Below are 10,456 nucleotides of genomic sequence, written 5' to 3'. Positions count from 1 at the left end.
GAAATAAACAAAACACAAGGATTGATGAGATCCTTGGCACCCAGGGAAAGCCTTCTCTGGGGCTGCCTTACGGGGTTGACCAATGACCTGAGGCTATCTGTACCTCCCCACAGGGCGAGCCAGTCAGTACTCCCATCAGCATCAAATGATCACTGTGAAGAACTAAGTCTCCACGTCCGCGTTTAGGGCTGGAGCCCATGGGAAGTGGAGGCAAGGTGATGCCTTGAATGGATGAGAAAGAAGAAATGAAGAAGGATGGGGACGGTGCGGCTCCCATTCCCCTCAGTCAGTAAAAACTTTAAACTGATTTTGATTTTCTGAAACTAAATTTGGTACCACATTGCCAATCTACAGCATACACTTCACTGTGTTTCGGCACAAAGTAGATTTACAGCAGCCGAGATAGTTTGTCAAATTCTTGACAACCTCCCAAATAGAGCCCATGGCTTTAGTGACTGTTTCTGACATCGGGGGGAAAAAATGCCCCCAAACCCCTTCATCTTACCAAAGGAGGACTCTGGGGAGATTTCAAAACATATGAGAGGGGAGAGCAATGAAATTACATCCTTGAAACATCACAAGCAGGGGCCCATGTGATCCTGCATTCTGCTCTCACGCGGCTGGGTTCCCAGGGCTGAGACTGGGTAATGAATACACTGTCAGTCGCTGTCTCGGATGCTCTTCAAAATGGATTCTCCTCCGGCACGGAAGAAATTCCAGGAAGAGTTTAAAGTGCAGAGCCTCGAAATTGATAAAAATGCACAAGCATTGATCTTATTTTTGTTGCAGTAATGGGGCTCAGTATTAAATAACCAATAGGTTTTAGTCTATTCCTCACACAAAGGAGATAAAAAGACTGAGAGAGAGCTCAATGTCTCCATCTTCTTCCAGGCTCCTGTGGAGGGTGAATGATGTTGCTGTGGTTCTAATGTGGGTATTGTTCAATTTGCATTGGTAAAAAATGCATTTTTCATTTGAGGCTGTAATAATTTGAGCATACACATCCTTTTATTTTCATTTTGCAAATTTATTTCATAAATGCTGACTTTTAGATTCAAATATCCACACTTTATAGAAGGTTCATTTTCTTTAGTAATTGTAATTTGAGTAAATTGCTCTAAATGAATATTTGCTTCCCCCTAAAAAAAGTGTTCTTTTATACATTTCTGCTGAACGAATAGTCTAGGAAATACCCACTAGATGGCAGTGTCACTGCACAGCTGAAGAATATCTGAGCAGGTGCTAAAGAAAAGAAGAGTAGTCTATGTTGTACCCGTCCTGGAAATTCCAGAAGGTGGCATGTTTTAGCTATTTATGAAAAGACAAGTACAGAAAACAGTGTTGCCTTTTAGAAAAATTATTTTTATTTATCTTTCCAGAAGGAGATTATGAGCTGAATAAAATTATCCGTGATATTTAAAATATTTGAAAATGTTTCACATTTTTAGAGTATGTAATACAAGCTGAAGGGCTAGCAAAGCTAACCGTGACACAAAATCAAGGTGAAATTGACCAATAAATTGAGAACTCCATTACAGGAACAATTTCCCCGAGTTTGAGTCATAGCGCTTGAGTGATAACCTAAACCTGTCTAAACTTTGTGAAACATTCAAGGCGAAGATAGAAGGAGATAGTGAGGGGCACTGGAGGAGGCGGAAGAGTGCAGCGTGGGCACCGGTGTTTATATTTTTCACCAACTTTTCCAGGCTCCCGGAGGACTCTGAGCAGACCTGTGCTTTAGAGTTCACTTCTTTTCAAGGTTACTGATTACCTGAAGGGATCCTGGTTTTAACAATGAAAAATGGCAGCTTGAATACAATAGTCCAATTTAGAGGGATCATGCACCATAGGCAGGCGTGCTGCTATTGGGGGCATTTGCAGGGAATACAAAACCACCTCCATTTTGTGGAAGACGCTGCCACGGTTTCGATTCATCACCTGAAACCTTGGGTTCGTGTGTGCTAGCTTATTCTAAGGGAATACCTGTTTCTTAGTTGATTTTGGCCCCAAGCAGTTTGGATGGGCTTGTTTTCCCACCTCCTGCGGGAAATACACATTCATGAGAAGGTGCTAGTGGGGGTAGTAGGATGGCAGGACAGCAGGATGGCGACTGGGAAGTCATTCTTCTGAGTGACAGCTCTACATGGCTCTTGGCACTCCAATATGTCAGGGAACTGGTGTTCCGAGCGGCATCATTTATCTCATTTAAATATTCCAGAGAGAGTAGCCTCTGTACTCAAGTTAGATTCATTTTCATCTTCGTGCTCTAAAAGGGCCTGGCAGCCTCTCTCAGATGGAGGGGAAAAAAAAAAGAGGGGAAGAGAGAAAGAAAAAAATAGTGAGGAAATGCAGCAAGTGAGTGATATATAACGTGAACACAGAATTCAATATCCAGGACGAGGACACATATGTCTTGGACCCCAGATATATAGCTCAGAACTGATGGAGAAATGGGCAGGAAGAGAGATAATCTTTATCTCTGTTCCCAAGCCTTTAGAAATACCTAAAGCTAAATCAACCTGAGCAGAAAGCAGGAAATGAAGACTGCTCCAGCCACCCATGAGATTTCAGAGTGCAGGCCACTGTCTGGGGACATTTTTTCTTTCTTTTTTTTTCTAAGTCCTGCCCTGAGTTTAGGGCCAGCTGGTATATGGAAACCTTAGTAAAGTGTTTGGGTCTGGGCTAAGATTCTGGATTTCAGTTTTATTCAGGAAGAATTGCTGGACTTTTGTTTGGATTTACCATCAGAAATCTTTGCAAGAGGCAAAGTGGAGGGAGAATTTGGCATTTGTCACAGCCTAATTTGTTCCTGGGAAAACCGTGTCAGAACATTCATTTCTTTTTCTAACATTTCAAATGCGCACTCCTATACGTGTGAGTTTATGTACCTACCAATCACACAGTTTTGGGGTTACTCATTTCTTTTTTTAAGTTATTCATCACTGCAGGAGGCCTTTAATAGTTTGGAGTAATAATTGTTAGAATGAGGAGAATGAACTTTGATGCTCGAAAGAAAGTGGTCCCTTCTACAGTATGTGGTATGCTGTGCCCAGTTATTGAATATTCCTCCTTTACAGCGTTTGGACCTGCTTCTGCATAAAGAGGCTCTATGACTGAAGAAGTAAAAAAGGACTCAGGAAGTGCTTTGGTGAAGCATGAAGTCCATTATCTGCGTTGGTCCTAATAATCCTATAATCCCCATTATAGCCAAACCAATCCATTGCAATTGATGTTCTGTGAGTTTCCTTGAATTGTCTGGAAAATATTTCAATCCTCCAATCGGCTGGCTTACTTAGCTTATCGCATTCACTACTGAACTGCTGCTCCAGGGAATTATTGGTGTGGTTCATGTAAGTTAGTGAGGGTATTTTGACGAGAACTACTTGCTATATCCAGTGGAAGGAATTATTAGTTCTAATTAACCACGAGGAAGGAGGAAGGGCCATAGATGTCACTAGTGAAGTTCACCACATATTGCTGATTCTTTTCCCTTTCAGCCCATGGTAGGGTGCCCTTTCTCGCCCTCTTGATGTTAGATCTGGCCACCATATGATTTGCTTTGGCCAAAGAAATATGAGTGTCACTTTTAGGCTGAAGCTTTAAGAACCTGGTCTGAATGGCTGTATTCTATTCTCTTTACCTGAGTCACTTTGAAGAATTTTTGGAGATGTAACTTTCCTCAGCCTGAGCCCCTGAAGTGATCATGATGAGAAAGCCTCCTCCCCAACTCACATTGCACATGTAACTCCAAGTTGGGCATTTAGTAGAAGTAAGAAGTAAACTTTTGTGTACCAAGCTACTTATATTTTGGGATTATTTGTTACCACTGTAAAACCTAGACTCTTCTGACTGTTGCTTGGGAATTGCATTCTGATTTGTTTTCTGTAGGCTCAGAAGGCAGTGATATGCTTCTGCTTTACAAGGTTCTACATCATGTGGTCGTCATTATTTCTTTAGACTTATTTCTCTGCCTTTGAATAATGCAGTTCTCTTAGTTCTGACAAGGGGAACTTTATTGGTCCTAATCTTCCAGCTTCTCCTGCCATCTCCTACCTATCATTTAGGTGCTGGCTGAGACATCACTTTTGAGGGACATCCTCTTGACTTTTTGGCTGACCCCTCTCTATGCCCCCATGCACCTTGTGACATATTTATCAGAGTGTTTAAGCACTGTGTTGTAATTGCCTTTTCTGGTGTGCCTATATGACATTTTCTTGTACCTTTACCATTTCATTCCAGTGCACAACTAATAAAAAATGCCAAGTGGTAAAAAATAACATGAGTGATAGAAGGGAGTACTTAATGAATATAGAATCTGGATTTTTTTCACCACTGTTCTCCCTATTTTTTCTCTGTGTTTATTTTCTTTAAATTGACCAAAATGAGGGGCCAACCCCGTGGAGTAGTGGTTGAGTTCTGTGTGCTCCACTTCTGCGGCCTGAGTTTGTCGGTTCAGATCCCAGGCATGGACCTACACGACTCATCAGCCATGTTGTGGTGGCATCTCACATATAAAGTGGAGGAAGATTGGCGCAGATGTTAGCCCAGGGCTAATCTTCCTCAAGAAAGAAAGAGGAAAATTGTCAACAGATATTAGCTCAGGGCTAATCTGTCTCAGAAAAATAGCCAGACTGTGGACAGGTCATACCTTCAACTTTCCACCTGCAGTCCTCTGCTGTGGGGCTCCAGCTGGAGTGCTTCCCACTGCTGTGTCAGGTCCCCCACCCCTCTGGGTTACTGCTTCCCCTACAGCCCCCTGGTCTCTGATCCTCCATCTACCACAGCCTCCCCTCTGTTGATTGTGTTGTTATTATTGTTGCTGTTTTAGAGTAGGCCATAGGAAATGAGTGGACAGTCAAAGTGACCTGGGGTAGAAATAGCTCATCTCTGTCCCTGAAATGGCACTGAAAGTTTAGGACTTAGGCCAAACCTTTGAGATGCGAGATACTTGGAGATGGCACTCTTCCTTCTCCGGACTTGATCCCTCTGCCTACAGGCAGCTGCCCAGAGTACTAGGCTGTAAGAGCTCATGTGTCTTGTTCCTTATTCTTAATCTCCTCACCTATGAGTCTGCAGTCAAGATTAACTGCTTACCTGGTTTTGACTAAATTGTAGTAATAATATTGATATCGTCACCATCAAAAATCCAAAGAGTTCACATTGATGGGTTGCTTCTGATGTTCCGTGAACTTAGCTAAGGACTTTATAAGTGCAATTTCATTTAATGTTTGCAACAGTGTTAACACAGATTTGGTAGTACTGTTATTTACATATGAGAAATTAGGGCTGAGCATGGTGAAGCAACTTGCCAATGTCACACAGATAATAAGAGACAGAGATGGGACTTGAACCAAGCTCTTTTAGTTCCTCACCCCAGGCTTTTTTCCCTTATGTTCTTTGTCCTGGAGACTAAAGCACTTTATATAATTTCAGCTTCAAATTAAATTAAGGAAGCAATATTTTGGTTCGGGGCTCTTTTTTGGCCTCCTTCACATCACACTGAACGAGGGGTCGCCAGTTTGGCCTATTCTTAAATCCAGTTTCAGGCATTGCCTCAATCTGGAAGACTATTCCTGACTTCAGACCGTTCCTTTTGGCACCCCTTCCGGAGAAGAACTTTTCCTGGAGATATGATTTTGGCTGGCACAGAGGCAGCCAAGGGACTTTTAAAAAGAAGCATTATGGTTCTTTGGCATTATCATTCTGGGGTGCTGAGATATAATGAAACAATGAAAACATTGAGAGCCAAGGTCATTATGAATATAATTCGGATTTTAAATTGCTATTTGTGGAAAAATATTCCTTTGGCCTGGTTGAGCCAGGTTAAATCTCTATAGCAATTATATTTACAGGCAATGGCTTGGCCCTGTATTTCCCTTTGCCGGTGCGGACACAGTAAGCTTTTGAGTTAGTAGGCAGTAGAGCAGTAGATAAAAACGGAATATTGTTATTGCCTCATTAAGAGAGACCTTGATTCTTTTAAGTCTGCTCTAACAAGAGCCTTTGGAAAAACAAGAGAAATTTCCGAATATCTGATTAATTTAGATTGAACAATTAACGAAGTGATATAGTTAACAGTACTCTTAGTATCACTCATTAGGTTGGCTGCGTGGGAGGCAGCCTTCGACTTGGAAAGGAGGCTATTAGAATCAAGTGCCGCCACATATCTGCGAGTCAGCCCGAGTGAGTCTTGTAAGCAATCAGGTTCCTGTCTTTGAGGCTTACAGAGGTTGAAAAATCTACTTTTGGTGGGGTGTAGTGTTGTGCCGGTTTTATTCTAGCAAAGAATGAAATTGCTAGAGGAATAATGTCATTTCCACAGTTCATGTTTTCTTTAGAGTTGAAAGCTGTGCTGCTGATGGTGCTGCTCCTCTCTCTGCATCCTGGTAGAGGCAGGGTGGATGCCCTCCAGTTCCTTCTATGTTGACCCTGAGTACAGGGTCCTGTGGCTTGGGGAGACCATTGCTGGACCTCCGCATCTCAATGCTCTTGGCTGGGCCTCTCGCTGGGTTTACTTGGAGGCGGTCACTGAAATTAAGCTATTAAGAAATTAGCCGTTTCTTCAGTATTTCCAAATATGTCCCCAAATACCTGGATTAGAGCTTCATCCAATGTTTAATCAGAGTGACCAGGTGAAACTGACCTGGTTACTATATGGTCACTTTGAACAGCTCTAATTAATAATGGGCTATTTGACACACTACAGGCTGCCTGAAGAAAGGGGGAAACAATCATTTCCCGTCACTGTCACAGGGGCAATGAGGGAAAAGGGAAAAGGCAGCTCAGTGAGGGGAGGTGCACCAAAGCACATCCAGGTGGAAACTGTCGTCAATTGGGGAAGCTCTGAAGCCAAGTGTTTGGGAAAATTTGGGCAGCAACTCAGGGCCTGAGGGGTGGGAGTGAGTTGGCCCTGGGAGAGAACACTTCATTAGGTCTGAGAATGAGAGATCAGCCAGGAGCTATCTAATGAGAACTGCTGGATTATCCAAAGACAGTGTCTGATGTCATACAACAATCGGTGGGTCTGGGTTGGTCCATTCGTGGAGACAGGGCCCTGAAGGCAGCTATGGGACTTGTATGAGCCAAATGGGAGGCAGCAGGGCACAGAAGGTCTGTTCACACATGGCAAGGCTCCAGCTCCCCTGAGTACAAGAAAAGGCTCCAGGCTTCTGAGGAAGAGGGCTGGTGGAGCAAGGGAGGCCACTGGGGCCTCTATCATGCCAGGGTTCAGAGCAAGTCATCAGACCTAGGTTAGGAAGTTGATATGAACTATACTTGACAGAGCAAATTAAGAGGAAGGTCTGTGTTATGCATGGGACCACCATGGGAAGGGCTTATCGAACTATAAAATGGAGTTACCTGAACCCTGAGAGTTCACATGAGCACTCTACATCCCGAGACTGCTGGACTGGAAAGAAATTTGTTGGGAGAGCAATTGGGAACCCAACAATTGTGAAGGATCCTCAGATCTCAGGTCTGGAACTCACGCTTTGATTTGAACAGCGGCTTCAAGTTTGCTTCCCTCTGGCTAATAAAGGTCTAGCAGCAGGGAGATCTGGGCCAGGAGGTGAGGCTTTCCAGAAACTCAAGCTGCTGTGAGTTGGGGAAGACAAAGATGGGCATAGAGAAGACTGCTCCCCCGTTACTAGGAACAGTCCTTCCATGTCCCGTAAAGCCTGCCCCCTCTACTGGCCGGGGCCTTGACATCCATTGAGGTATCCAGCAAACAGCTGCTGAATGAAGATGCCAAAAGCAACATTCGAATCTGAATCTCTTGTGTCTTTAGATAATGTGCCACAGCCTAGGCATCCCGATTTTCTAAATGTACAACATTCACGTGGAAGTTACTGGCCATATTCAATTCCAGAGGTAAACTTAGTAACAGAATAAATACTATTTTCAGGTCTCTATCCAGAGTAGTGTCTGGAGCTTGACAGAAGTGGTTTGAATTTTAGCTTTGCCACTCACTAGCTAAATAACATCGGGCAAATGATTTCTTTGAGAAATCTCAGATTCCTCATCAATAAAATGGGAATAACGAGATTGTCCTTGTGGACTGTTGGAGACAATGTATGCAAAATGCCTGGCACAGAGTCGCTGCTTAATAGCTAGAAGTGGCATATCCATGCAGCCATGCCTACCTCAGAAAGCCAGGTCATGGAGCATTGGACTAAAGTGAATTGAGGATGTCAGAAACAATGATCAAATGATTTTATGCTTTTTGGCCTTTTTGCTGTTAATCAAAAACCACATGGAAACTCTCATTGGTGTTTATTTTTTAATATATTATACACTGCGTTCTCTAGTGATTCCTTCCCCTCATCCTGTGTCCTCACTTCCAGTTGGGATCATGGGTGTTAGGAGACCTGTAAGTGGTAGCAGAGTGTTTACATCTGAATGGCACAGGGATAGAACGAAAGGTTGAGAATCACTGGAATGCATTGCACATGCTGGAAACACCCAGAGATACTATATTCCCATTTATTTTCTTTTTATGGGAAAAATTTCGTAAATTGCATTTTGCTTGAATTTATGCCAACACAAAAGCCAGGAGTCGGTTCAAAAGAGAATACGGAACTTCTCCTTGGTCCAATAGTAAAAAAGCCTGTCAAATATCCTCTTTTATCTAGCTCAGAAAACCTTGCAGGGGTTAATTATCTAACAATTGTGGTCCTTCTAACAGCAGAATGATTGTTGCAAGGTAGGCCACTGCTCCCTTGTTAGCAGCTGCTTCTGGTCACCACACCCTCCTACTCCAAAGAAGGGCTCTTGTTTTGGGGGATGAGACAGGAAATGAAGAGGAGACCGGTAAAATCACACTAGGGAGATGAATATGTGTATGAGGTCTCAGGAAACATGGGAGGGGAGAAAGGAGATGGGAGGAGATTCAGTTCACAGTAGAGATGAGCAACTCTACCCAAATCACTGTCTTGGTTCCCGGGCAGCAGAACTGGTCTGTGCTTGAGAAGCACTCAGCTAGAACAGGAAGGACTGGAACTTGACGGTAACTGTTAGTCAAAGGCTCTCTTAGGAGTAACAACACACATAGGGATGAAGAGTGAAGGACACAAAGTTAAGTGGAAAAGTGGGAAGGGGTCTTATGTCAGCTTACCTGGAGACAGACATGGGGTGAATTTTGTCCAGTAGAGCACCAAAGAAGCACTTCTTACTGACGATCAATTCTTTCTATCCTTAAAAAGGGCTTGAGGTTCAATTTAATTCTGTAGAAAACTCAGGATTTCTTCAATGAATTGGCATTAATTACTTTTTAAATGTAAATTTTCAGCTGTAAGCCTTTTTCAATATTAAAAAAAAACCAAACCTCCAAATACGTCAGGGTAAATCAAAGACTAATTGGTGACCAAATTATAGGGTTTAAAGCACTTTTTTTTCCTGCCATAAGTGAGTAAAAAATAATTAACAAATGTGAATACATGCTTTTTCTTTCATTAATAATGAATCATATGGTGATAACCCATTTTTAGCAAAATAAAAATTTCAGTTTTGAATTGAGAGCTGCAATTCCATTATGTGGCACTTTATATTTAGCAAGTGCTTGTTGATCTGCTGGTGTCTCCTTGTGCCAAGACCGAGGGTGACGTGACTCTCAGGATGGCTGTCATTACAGGACGTGGTGGGGATGGACAACTTTTTTGCATTCTGTTCATGAGATTAAATAAGGCTATCTACAAATGTGTTATTAGGGCTTCCGTTTTAGAAGTAGGCATGGAGGGTTGCAGAAAGCTACGGCCTTTGGTCAGAGATCCTTACTAGATCCGTGGCAGTGCCTGGTCAGTGAATCCTCTTTTCTTGGCTTGATGACAGTTTCAGCCCACTTCCTATCAGCCATAGCTATTTATACTCAGAGGCACAGATTTCACAGCTGTATAGAGAGTGCCTCTGAGTGCCTCTGAAGTCAGAGTTTCTTCTCCCTTTCTCTTAGGGAAAATTTACAAAGTCGTTGTTGAAGATAATCGTGGAGAAAAGGGGGACTCGTCTAGGGGCACAGGAGAGATTCTGTTGTGCTCTTCATAGCTTCCTCTTCTCTCTTTGAGATAATATTACTTCCTCACCTCTCATTCGCAGATCCCACATCCCTTTTATAATGAAACAATGATTTGGTCTTTTTCTTGACCTTGCAGAAAAGGTGTTTTTTTCTTGACTATCACTACACCAACTCTACAGGTCTTCAGGTTAGGGTCGTTCTATAAGTCGAGCCACTAACTCCGGCTGGAAGAGAAGAGACCTAGAGGCAAAACCAGAAAGCACTGACCGTTTCGGGGGACAGTGTTAGGAAGGGCATTGAGACACGATGCAAAGTCACTCATCAGTGAAGAGAATTAGAATCTAGGTCAGGCTCTGCCACGGATGCGCTGCAGCACATGGGCAAGTAGCTTCCCCTTTCTGGTCTCAGTCTCCTCGTCTGTGAAGACAGGGTGCTGTTCGAGATGACCTC

This window comes from Equus quagga, chromosome 6 (genome assembly GCF_021613505.1).
Source record: "Equus quagga isolate Etosha38 chromosome 6, UCLA_HA_Equagga_1.0, whole genome shotgun sequence".
NCBI lineage: Eukaryota > Metazoa > Chordata > Mammalia > Perissodactyla > Equidae > Equus > Equus quagga.
Note: the sequence above shows the minus strand (reverse complement) of the source record.